Source organism: Hesperophylax consimilis, chromosome 5 (genome assembly GCF_061612785.1).
Source record: "Hesperophylax consimilis isolate HC1 chromosome 5, BYU_Hcon_1.0, whole genome shotgun sequence".
In the NCBI taxonomy this organism is placed as follows: domain Eukaryota; kingdom Metazoa; phylum Arthropoda; class Insecta; order Trichoptera; family Limnephilidae; genus Hesperophylax; species Hesperophylax consimilis.
In genome coordinates this window covers 3448938-3462421 of record NC_142840.1, presented here as the reverse complement: position 1 = coordinate 3462421, position 13484 = coordinate 3448938, and the positions used below count along the sequence as shown (strand labels likewise).

General features: G+C 31.3%; 1 protein-coding gene and 1 non-coding gene across 3 annotated transcripts in view; one reads left to right on the top strand and one right to left on the bottom strand.

Moving 5' to 3' along the window:
• Positions 1 to 2029: 2029 nt before the first annotated feature.
• On the bottom strand, positions 2030 to 2102 carry TRNAS-AGA (transfer RNA serine (anticodon AGA)). The gene has a single exon. It is a non-coding gene; the product is annotated as a tRNA-Ser (tRNA).
• Positions 2103 to 5159: 3057 nt separating this feature from the next.
• LOC149423429 (arylsulfatase I) overlaps positions 5160 to 13484 on the top strand; it is a 42553-nt gene continuing 34228 nt past the window's right edge. Inside the window, exon 1 of one of the 2 annotated variants that reach the window (XM_089631543.1) lies at positions 5160 to 5630. The gene's annotated coding sequence lies outside the window, so the exon portion shown is untranslated. The remainder of the gene's footprint in view (positions 5631 to 13484) is intronic. The other variant, XM_089631542.1, reaches the window with a different exon arrangement.

The following is a 13484-nucleotide window of genomic DNA, read 5'->3' as shown; positions in this document are numbered from 1 at the left end:
AATACTCCTATGATATATGATAAATTTTATTCAATTTGTCCACCTTTTTTATAACTTTACAGATTGGGGTCTAGCTCTTTATAATTGTACCGTTTATACAATGTATTTTCGGTGACAAAAATCTTGTAAGAGCTACGTAGGAAATGAAAAACAAATCGTTCTATTGATCAACTACATTTAGGAAGTACGTGGCCCTCCCTTCGGGTGAGTTCATGAACTAATAAAATAGGTTATGAGCAGAGATGTGCAAAATGGGTACCCAAAACCATTTGAAATGCAAAATGCAAATGGGTAAAAACTTTTCCATTTGAAAATGCAAAATGCAAAATGGTTTTTAGAAAAGCATTTCAAATGCAAAATGCAAAATACCTATTTTCAAAATGCATTGAAAATGCAAAATGGTTTCTCAGGTCAAGCAATTAAAATAATTATAGAATTTTTAAACAATTTTGTCATTTAATAATGGACATCAATGTAGAACTAACATATTAATTACATGATGGTAAATCCAAAAACACCACGACTACATATTATGAAATCACAACAAATTTGCGCGGGACTAATGTTGCCAACGTAAAAACATAGAAACTACTATCTAACATTTAATATTACAGCGTCATGGCCCCATGTTCAGTATTTCAATCAGTATTTTTTGTAATGGTATCACTCAATTGCCAGGGCTCCTACCAGGGAGCAACTTGACAAATGTAAATTATCTCTCATAGCGAGGTTGAGGACCGACTGATATTTGGGGCTTATGAAAAAAAGATGAGTGGAGATAGTAGGAAGAATGTTGAAAAAAAGCATTTAAAATGTAAAATGCATTGAGAAAAGCATTTAAAATGCAAAATGCAAAATGGTTTTCAGAAAAGCATTTAAAATGCAAAATGGAAAATACCCATTTTGCATTTTGCATTTCCATTTGAAATGGATTTATTTGAAATAAAGCACATCTCTGGTTATGAGCGACGTCCTTGAGAGTGAGACTCTGATACAAATATATTTATTTGAGCCAGAATCTCATTGTTAGATATTTAACCGTTTATTAAGAGATAAAAATATTTAATCAGAGCAATACCTCTATGTGTCTCTAAGGAGTGGAAATTGGTCAAGCCCAGGTTATAAGTAGACGGGTACAGCCAGGGGTAATATCCGTAAAAATAAAAATCTTAAAAATTTCTTGTGAACTCTTTCAATGCAGAAAGTGTTCATTACTTCGAGTGGGGTCCATATTATGACTGAATTTGACTCCAATACACATAAGACTAGTGAGTTACATAATGGCCTCAGCGTTTGTTCATTGTGAAATGAATACGAACTTCTTATTACGAAGTCGAGAAGCTTGAATGCTCTGCTAACTAAATCTAACATTTATTGAAATATTAATAAGAGCATTATTTTTCCCTCCGTGAGTACTTGGCACTAGAAAATCTCTCCAACCAACAGTCCCAACTAATACGAAATGGACGATCGAGAGCACTAAAGCCGAAATGATAATCCAGCTCGAAGGACCAAAATTGTAAGCAAACATAAATAGTTCTGCTTCAATTCAAAGCTTTTCAATAACAGAAAGTTATGAATTTGCGTATTTGTGATGCAGATTGCTGATATCTATCTAATCATGAAAATGGTAACTGGACAAATCAGAACATTGATAAATCAGAACCCTTTTGAAAAGTGAGATTATAATGTCATGACAAAAACAAAGTTGAAACATTTTTCAAAAGTGTTATGTAACTAAATAATAATATGTAATGTGTCATGGATCTAAAAAATATATCCTTATCAATTTGATGTTTGCTTAATCCGCCATAATATAAGGACATCTCTCCAGCTTGGCCGGCGAAATATTACTCCAATAAAAATACATGTACCTAGTAAATAATAAATACATATAATGCATAGTTTTTTTTTCTAATTTCGAGTAATAAAATAAAAAAATTTAAAATTAATAATAAATTATCAAAAGCAATAATTAGTCGCCTGTAATATCAATACACTTTGAAAATATCTCTCTAGTAAAAATAAATGCCGCCGACGGGAATTGAACCCGCGCTTTCTGATGTCTGGTCAGACGCTCTGGACCACTGAGCCACGTCGGCTTATTTCCAACCCGCCAAATAATTCAATATGTACTAGTACTTCAATCAACAATAATGTACTATCCTTTGGGCTATGCATAAAAACCTTGTCTTATAAACATTAGTTTATCATAAAATATATAACAACTAAAAATGTATATTTAAATTTTGCTTAGAAAAACACTTCCACTTTTCAAAAGCAATACTTCATTGGACGTACCTTTCAAATTATTTATTATAAAACACTCCATAATGCATTTTTTTAAACTTACGTGAGATAACAGTATAATGTTCTTATCGTAGATAGGTATTAGTCAAAGTGGTATATAACACATTATCACGTTCAGGAGTGGTAAATTTGCATTATCATCTTGCTGGAAAAGTATTAGATATTTGGAACAGTGGCAAGAACGAGTGCAAATTCGAGTGCATTTGTTTTGAAAACAGGAGAAGGATTGGGACTACCGTGAAAGCAAGTTGTTTGTGTTTTTCTTGTACGTAATCTAACCTCCTTATCTTGAAACTATCTTGAAAGTGCATCGTTTTAAGTACTCATTAGTTTTGTTGGGGCGACAATTACCTCGAGGTATCGCAGTGGATCTCACTATATTGTGATCGTGTGCATCTTTGCAGAAATATAGTGGTAAGTGATTGGTCTTTCTGATGTTTTCCTTCTTTCCCAATTCCAACAACCACCGTTTCCTTTCCTCCCGTTTAAATTATTTACAGTCCACTTCATATTCATCTAGCTGTAATTCGTAAGCAGATTTGGATGCAAAACTTTTGTACTATGATTTGTTTACTGTTGACAACAGATGTCAATAAAGCGATCATTCTTGGGTTAACGAATTAGTTACTCAATATATATACTATACGTAAAAATCCCACTTATAAACCATAATTATAAATAAAGAAACGCAATTAGCAGGTTCATCTTAATATAACTAATTTATTTTCTTAACTAAAATAATTATAAAAATATAACATATAAATTATAAAAAACCATTCTTCGAATGGCATATTTTAACCAATAGATTGTTTTTAATAAAAGCGGTTTCTTGAAAACAGAAGAGTAAAATTATGACACCCAATAACATGAGGCTGGTCAGAACCGGACTTGCATACAATATATACATGGTTAAGCACCAAGACGTAATGCAAAATCTCGTATTTTTTGGTTTGAAAATTTAATAACTTAAAAATATTTTAGAGGCTTTAAAGAAATACTGCCGGCCGCTGTTCCCAATCTTACTGATCAATAGTTGAGCCGAAATTTTGTCTCAACACTGCTCAAACTCACAACTACGCAACAGAAAGGTGACGACTGAGCTATCAACCAATTTAAGGATTCCAAACTACTGGATTAAGCTTTCCTCAGTAAATGACTAGTTTAAAAAGTGTCGAAAGAGTGAAAAATTTTCGCGACTCCAAGACACGGTGCCATTAAAGTCAAGCTAACACTTCATTTTTAACATATTACGTTTGTTTTAATATATATAAAATATGGGTTTATATATATTACAGCATTTTAAAAAATATACGCATTTATAATAAATGCAATGATTATTTCGTCAATATTAATTAAACATTGAAATTTTTCACTTTGATGTCATTTTATTGTCTATGAAAGTGGGCGGGGTCACTTAAAGTAATCCACGGTATAGATGAAAATGGTTGGAAACAGTCAAATCGAACGTTACTGAACAAATCACTTGGCTCATCGGAGCCTTAGATTGATCTTTAGAAAACTTGAGAACAACGGCCGTGCGAGTCGAACACATCTTCGCTTTTGAAACAATCGAGTGTTTTTTGTACATCTTTTTATAAGCCCAGAAGAAGAAAGTAGCCTATAAAAACTGTTTTAAAGTTTCAAAATTTCCTACTTACGAACCCCTTTTCTGTTACGGTTTTAACGTATAAAGTTACAAATTAAGTTCTTTAGAAAACGGTCGAAAAATATATATTTGAGCCCGAACTTCGCAAAATAAAATAAAACACACTTCTCACGGAGAAAAAATAGTATCGCTAATGCATTAAGAATCTCTTCAAATTGGTGTTCCGGCTACATTAATTAACAGGTTTCCTTATAAACTTTCCGTAAATTACGACAATTATCGCTATAAATAAATAAATAAAAATCACTAATGTAATGTAAAATAAAGCGTTCTTACGGCATAATATAATATTTATATCCCTAAATACGTTAATACTCTTGAATTTAAACAGGTTAATAAATAAGGTAGGTACATTACGAGTTCGCTTACCAGTGTGTAACTTTTATGTGACATTTTGTTATCAGTTTGGATCATAACTTTCATTGATGATTATTATTGATAAAATATGTGATACCCGGTGTGACGATGTTGATTTTTCATAATGCTTTCTAACTGCACTGAGCTCACTACAGTGTAGCACGGATCCTAGACAAGAGCGGAAAACCGAAAAATTACCAGAGAACAATTTCTAAAGGACGCCAAAATAAGTAGAAAAAAGGGGAAACATGAAAAAAATCATCACTTTTTTAAAGCATGTTACAATCCTGAACTGGTTTTTGTTTTTATCGTGTAGGTATTTTATTAAAAAAATAACTAAAACCATTCCCCAAAGTATATAAAATGTTACGTACCTACTCGGATTTACACTAAATGGGTGCTTTATCAAATGAGAGCCTCACAAAAAGTGCCATACTTTTTCCGTAATTGCTTCCACCGTAATTTTTATTGAAGTGATTAAGATGCTGGGTGCTTTTTAACGGTTACCGGATAAATCGTCACAATGATAATTCATCACATCTTTAAAAATTTATATAAAGTCATGGAAAGTGATGAAACAAAAACTTTATTAACTGGGTTATGTAGGTTAGGTTAGGTTAAAAAAAAAATTTCATCGTTTCAATTGACTTTATATCACTTTTTAAAAGTGTGTTGAATTGTCACTGTGTTGAGTTATCATGGAACCCTTTTTAACATAATATTTAATGTGCCTAGCGCCTAGGTAAAATACCTTATCCGACTCTGTTGCAACATTCCGAACGTTGTTGGTTTACCGCCTTTATTACAAACACTGTCCACAGTTTTCTTAGCAAAACAAGGTGTGTTTGTTAAATTGATCTGCTAATGGAATAGTATTCAGTGTGGAACATAATATATTGATATTTGTAAACGCCGCGGGTTTAGTGTGACACCTGACAGCTCTCTCCAAACTGTCCATAACTAATTTCAATACAAAAATCTACGCGTAAAAGTTGTGTTAAATCTTTTTACGTGGAAAATCGTGCGTGAATTGTATAAATACGTAACGCGCTTCGAGTGCCACAGCGTATAGCTCGTGTAATATTCGTGTGGTGTTCGCACGATAACCGAAAGCGACAACTTCCCAACTCGCAGAGTTGCGGAGAACAAAGTTGTTTTGTTAGTCGTTAACACATCGCGCTGCAGACCGGTGCTGTTAATTTTCTGTTGAATCCAACAAGTGTTTCGATCAACTTAAATACAAGTATTTTATCAAATTAAAAGCAATTTACAGTTTCGTAGAGGCATCGAGCGGTAAGTAAGCGAAAAATAATTTAATCAATCCATTATCCAAATCATATTGTGTTTCATTTATTAAAAGTTCATGTTAAATCGATCAATTCGAATAATCAAAACAAGGTATCGTGGGATGTTGTTTTTTAGAGTAGATATCACAAAACATTAAAAATGAAAATATTCTACCTCCATACGTGTATTCATTGTGTATTTTTTGGTTAGATCCAGTCATCCAGTCAAGTCTGAGTTTCTTAATTGTGTTTTATTTGTTGAATGAATTCACCTCTATTTGTAAGTCAAGAGCGTTATATAAAAAAAATAACTTTGGCGCATTATTAGTGCAAATTAGATACGCTCATTGTTAAGATATTGTAAAGAAATATCGATAGATTAATTTATTTATTGACTTTGCGGTGTTCTACATAATATTCAGATTTGGTTTATTTTTTCAGCCTTTTTTAAAATATTATGAATTAATGGAAAAATGGACCAGCACCTTTTATGCATACTATGTACACTCTACCATTTTCAATTGCCAATGACAACTTTATTTATTTCTGGTAACAAACTATATTTTTAGTGCAGAGAATATCAATTTCCTGTTTGGAGTCGTTTGTTTAAATAATATGTTATTTTTCACAAAAACGGGCGCCATGCAAATTATTATTAATAAACCCTTCAAGACGGGGTCATTTTAAGACATTCGGGGGACAAAATTTGTGCAGGGGCTTCAGTTGAATTTTTTTAATGATGATTTAGGTTATCTTTTGCATAAATTATTGGAGAAATCAGTGAAGCATTTGAGAAATGCGATGACTAATATTAGTAGCAATAGTTTTAGTATTTCAAAAAGCAAAAAAAAAAGGTTTTGTTTTTTAATCAACTTTTTTCTTATTTCGGATACTTTTTTACAAAATGGAATACATATTTTGGTAGATATCTGAAAGTTTCGTGAGCCAAAAAACTGGCCTTTCTTGGCTTACCTGATAAATATGCATGGAGAATAATATTAACTCACGGATAATTTCGATGGCCTAGCGCACACATGTTTTAAGTGCAGTTATAAGTATTCTTCATTATATGCACCCGCTAAACTGCCAGAGCAACAATTATGTGTTTTGTAAAGCATTTATCAAGATTAGCCACTTTGTAAATAGATGTTTCGTGGGAAATTTACATGACTCATTTCGTCTAGAATGGATAAAAAGAGGAACATCCATATAAATTGAGTTTTTTTTACCTTGAGTATTCTTATAAATCAATTTTTTTAAATTGCATTTAACACATGTGTGCCCTAGGCCATCGATTTAAATAGCGCTGTTTTTGTGTAAAGTCGCTGGTATAGCTGGAAAATTATTATAACTCTTCGTGGTCGAGGGCTAAGGCTCTCGACTAGCAATTCGAAGGTCCCGGGTTCAAATCCCGGCGTGCGCAAGTAAAAAAAAATGATGAACTTATCTTATTTCACTGTCTATTAACTAAAAATAATATATAGAATACTTGCGGCATGTTAATAACCTTCCATTAAATTTAAAAAATATAGAAAATATTCAGGAATTTCACCTTAAATTAAAAAAATTACCTTAAACAATTATAAGTCCAAAATACGTTCACTACTTACATCTAGAAGTAATATTGTTTAAATCTTGTGTTGCTTCTTAATAATTTATTTACCTTAATTACTAACATATATACAATTGAACTAGAATTCCCTCACCAAACACAAGAGCATTGTCTCTTTATGGTGAGGAAAGGCTACTTTAATTTCTATTGTTTTATATCTTGTTTATATCCTGTATACTTATCTATGTAAAAAAATATTTTTTTCAAATATTAAATTAAAAAAAAAATAAAAAATGTTCAGGAGTGGAAAATACTCTCGCTTTCGCCCTGGTGTAAGACCACCATTCAGAATTGAAACGTAGCTTGTAATGGCTTTAGCTGTGTTTGGTGACCAGATGAATAGCCAAGTACTATCACACCTTCCTTTTCTCCATCTCCTTTCCCTCCCCACTGCCTTCAGCCTCAAACATACCTCAATTGGGGATTCCATAGTATCACTGGCCCCAGAGGGTTGGGACTCTTGTGCTGAATTCTCAAAAAAATAGATAATCCAAATAAATATATAAATTAAAATCTTTCGTCTTATCACATTTCACAAACATTCTCATAACAAGCTACTTTCAAATGAATTACTAAAAAGTGTATTATGTAACAAAAAGTTACTATTTAGCGGTTAGTATTTAGTACCTAATACTGTGAGGTGAAATACTTATGACACAATTATTATAACTTACATTGAATTACTAACTATTGGTGTAAACAATGTCCACGATTACTGTGGTTGTGAAAGAAAAACACAAAACCAATTACTTACAATTTTGATTACTTTATAGAAATGTTAATCGAAGTTTATCTATTTACCAACTACATATTAACATTGTGGGGTGTCGGTACATAACATGTAATCTATTATGTATTTATCGTGTGTACCTACATTAAGAGGAACGGCTGCGAGACCTTTTTCAGACAAATCTTAGACCAAAATACTTAACCAAAATAAATAATATTTTTTTTAATTGAAAGGTATAGCTTATATCTATACGGATGTGTACTATTTTTTTTATTTATGTTTAATGTTATATGTACAAGCCATTAAAGAATCCAACAATTTTCATTTGTGTTTAATGTTGTAATATATATGTCATTAAAGAATTAAACTATTTGTTTTATGTTATGATATATAGGCCATTAAAGAATTAAACTATTTTTTTAAGTGATGATAAATAGGCCATTAAAGAATTAACCTATGTTTTTATGTTATGATATATAGGCCATTAAAAAATTAAAAAGGTCGCTTTTTGTGTAGCAATTTTTAAAACATTTTTACGTTTACACGTAATTTGATCTTTTTGTAATTAAAATTTACGCGTAACAAACACTAAAATAAAATAGTTTTTCTCTTCATATATTGTTATATTTCATCATATTTACACAGTAAATAGAAAAAAGATATTTTTTTAATATTCAGCATTTCTCACAACTAATTGCCAAAGTTGCCTGTAAAATCATTGATAATGTCTTTAATGGCCTATATTTTAATACACAAATAAATAACGTAGCACACATCCGTACGAGATATTTGCCATACATTTTCATTTAAAAAAAATGGTTGGGTTTTATTGAATAAAATTTGAGTTTCGTACGGAAAAGGCCGAGCAGCTGTTCCTCTTAAGGAACATAGTGTTTGTGTATTGGTTTTTACAGGCTGAAATTGGTTAGGCAATCATAATACACAACACAATCACACGTAATCATCTCCAACACAGCAATACCATATTATTCCATAATCACACGAACCTTATTTTATCGTGCGTTATTAAAAGTTTATTAGGAAACCTGTTTATTAATTCGTTAAGGCCCTGCAATCCCGTTTTTAACCGGATTACCGAAATTTATAATAGATTCTTGAAAAATTAGCAATACTCAAAATTAACAATTGTAGGTACAGCAACTAATAAAAGCATACGATATGTTTGTATGAATCTGTAAAAACCCTCGAACGGTGAGTTTTGACGTCATAAAATTTGTCTTATTCAAAAATCACAACATTTAAAACTCAAAGAATAAGTTGTATACAAAATATAGGGAGAACTGAAATAGAAAACATAATGACACCAAATACCTACGGAAACACAAACCACAAAACTGCACTGAAAACACTACATAATATACTAATTATACATAACTCTTTGAGTAACTTCAAATTATACAAATAATTAAATTGTTAGTTAAATCCTCAGCACAGGAGATCCCCATGAAGAAATCATTATCTCAACTTGTTGAACAAATAAAGATAATGAAGGATTTATTATCATTAATTTCAAGGTTAACGCCACTATTTATTTAAGTCGAATCCGTCATGGGCTATAGAGCTTTAAAATCACCTTGTAATTGTTCCATATTTTCAATATTATTGATACACGAAGAAAAATACCTATCGCTGTTTATTAAGAATCTCCTAAAATTATTGGTAATTCCGGTTAAAAAAAGGATTGCAGACCTTACGAATGAATGTACATGTTTTCTGATAAACTTTACGTAAATTACGAATATATTCTCATTATGTCGGAACACGTGTTCATTAAAATCGGAATATTTTTGCATTACAACAAAAAAACATTTTTGTCGTCGTGGTAGGCAAATCGATTCAAATATTCTGAAATTAATCGAAGTAAATCTTAAATAAATTAGAAATAGTCATTTTTCGAATAGATATTACGAGACCGTTCTTTTAGATTTTCGAAAGCATAATTTTGTTTATGAAATTCCTATAAATCCTATAAATGAGTAAAAAAGAGTGTTCGTTTAAACTTTAGTGAGAAAATGCAATGCAAACGGGTGCCTGTTTTTACTCCACGAGCTACTCATAAATTGAATCAGAGAGTGTTTCACTTATAAATATTTAGATTGAAACTATCCAAGGTTCTTCAAATAATTTTAAAATGAGTTTTTTCAATAAAACTCAAACAAAGCCAGTGGAAAGCGGAATGCACCATTTATGTAACGCCCTTCGGAAAGTTTCACTTATTGTGTTCAATGATAGTATTATCATGTACTGATTTACGTAAAACTGGGGAAAAATGCAACATCGGCCACAAAAACAGAAAAATATCATACGAAAATGCATATACGTCCGCGTATGTATACGTGATTGCCAACATTGGTGGAAAACTTTTTTTTTAATGTATATTTTATTTAGTTATAAAACTTTACATCTTATACCTAATATATTATTTTCTATGACTACTACAATATTATTTACTACTTACATACTAAAATTTGGACTTCACAACATTGAGACATAATCCACGAAAAACTGCAAGACTTTTAGCTTCCTTAACAATTAAAGGGAGTTCATTGTACATTTTAAAACCTTTATAATAAATATTTTTTTGTGTTCCCGATAAATGTGTTTTAGGAAGCCTAAAATCGTTGCAGTTTCTCGTAGTATATAAATGAACTGTACTATTAATTCTAACATTCTTTGACAGTCAGGTAACATTTTATTTTTTAACTTATAAATAAACACTAAGGTATTATAAACTAATCGTTGCCACACACTTAAAAGATTGAGTTGACGTTGGATGGTTTTTATTCTGGTGTACCTGCTACAACACAGTATTGACCTCATGCCTCTGTTCTGGATTACTTCCATTCTCTTAATTTGGGTTTTGTTACTTAGAAATATTACACTTATTCAATAATTCAGATGGGATGCTACAGTGGTATTGTAGACCTACTTAAGAAATAATTGTAGTACTTAAGAAATCAACCTTTTTCGCATGTTTTTTTATTTAAAATTTCAAAGTTTGTGTTAAATTTTAACTTGTTATCGATTATGATTCCCAAGTATTTAATTTATTTTGCTTCTTCAATATTTTGATTGTCTATATTTAGGACAGTATGTACGTTTAGTTTTTTCCCTAATACCATGAATTTACTTTTAGTTACATTTAATTTCATTTTATTTAACCACTTAGATAATTCATTAAGTTCATTTTGTATTTTTGACAATGCATCTTTAATATTATTTGCTATAATATATAAAAGTGTGTCATCTGCAAAAAGTTTGATGGAACAGTACTTTAAGCACTTCACTATATCATTAATATATAAAATAAATAGGAGCGATCCCAAAACAGATCCTTGAGGAACTTCAATGTTTATTTCTTGTTATTCAGAGATAGCATCTCCAATTTTGGTTTTTTGTTTTCTATTTTTTAAGTAATCAATAAACCACTGCAATTCATTAGCACGAATTCCTATGTCCTTCAATTTCATTATTAGTCTTTCTCTGTCTATCGTTTCAAAAGCAAGTCTAAAATCCAAGAGCACTGTTATGGTGATTTTCTTCTGATCCATAGCTGTTTTCAATTCATTTATCACATAATTTATTGCTGTTTCACAGGAATATTTATTTCTAAGCCCAGATTGTTCTTTTACTAGAATGTTATTTTTTTCTATAAATTTACTCATCTGTTCTTTCGCTCGTCGATAATTTTTGTGCACGGCTGCTTCACTTACGTCGTTAAAATTCTGGCATTATTTTATGGTAATGTCGCGTCTTAAGACAGGTAGATGAACACGTGTTCCGATATTATTGCAAATTTACCAACAATTTATAAGGAAGCGGCTTGCAGTCCCGTTTTTAACAGGATTACTAATAATTTGAAGAGATTTTCAATATATCACCATTACTCATTTTTCTCTGTGCGACATGCGATCGAACTTAAACTCGGCAGAAAGACTCGCTATCGATGAAAATCCATTCTATCAACTTTTGATAGCAATCACGCGTACACATGCGGACATAAACACGCATTACTCTGAAATTGGACGACATTAAAGCAATCAACAAACGAAATAAAAGTCGGTCCTATCTATTCCGAATTCGACGCTGTTGTTAGCGCGGTTGATTCAAGTCTCAGGGGAGAAAGGTTCAATCCTCATTCATTTGTGGGTTGATTTTTTAAAACTTTAACAATTATTATTGTGTTGTAAACTAAGCCTGCTCTGATCACAGGAATTCATAGCGAGATAAGCACTGTAGCCATGATAAAAATATAGACTTAAGTTCCCTGCACAATAAGATAAGACGGGATGCATTAAAACACAATACAAAAACAACAAGATGAATACTTTGATATCAATGATGAAAGAAGTCTGTTATCATATAAAAGATGTATAATAAATATTCTTTCGTATGCAAGAATCAAAACATGAGTAATTCAGCATACATTATTGTTTCCATTATCGTTACTTTGATAATTGATAATATCATTATGTTTGGCATAGTTGACAATAAAACATTATTTACAATTTTTTTCTTACCTTTTGTACTTGTTTTTTTTTTATAATTAATTCTTTATATTTAACCTTTACACTTTATACCGTATGTTATACTTTAAACATAATGTTGTATACTTTATACCTTGTACTTTTTAACTATATTTTATATTAATGTTAATGGTACTTGTTACCGTTTGTATTTAAATAAATAAATATCAGGGCTGTGCAGCAACTTTTTCTATTGAAAATCTTTTGCGCTTGGTATTTTTACAATCAGATTTATTAAAAAAAAATGTTATTGATTTGAAAAAAAGGACTATGATTTGAGATTTTGTGATTTATTGTTGAGGTATTATGCAGTGTTTCGCTTTCCCTTGTTTACCCAAGTGTCCATCATCAGGGCATGTGTGTTGGACACTGTAATGCTGTCAGAAACATTGGCTAAATGAAAATACCCAAAAAATCAATCACGATAGACAATCAGGGCGTTTGTTATATTAAATATGAAAACCGACATTTTTCAAAATAATAACATGTTAACAAAGGTGTGAGTGCAGTGTCTTTCGGAATTAAAGCGAACTAACACGCACATAGATCAGTTAAAGTTACATTGGAAATCGGTAGGTATTGTGTCAACATAATTCACAATACGTTTTGTTATCATTCCTCTTGCAACTCTGTGACAACATTGTGCACAATCGGATGTTTGAAATTTTTTTCCAGTGGTAGTTAATTAAATGCGTAAATGACACGTCGCTAGGTTCTCAAGAACTGCATTCAGAGGTGTGGGGTGATTTGATGTAAAAAGCCTAACGGGAAGTTAACGGGGCTTAATACAGATGATGGGGCACGTCGCATTTCCAGGCATTATTTTTGTCCCTTCCTCAAGTCGCCGACATAAACGGCATTCACCAACATTATTTTACGACTAGAGTTCTTTTAAAGCCGCATTCACACGGCGATACACAAATTTGGTTCGGACATAGACATATGAATATTAGTAGACCTGCCCTAAGTGATTAAA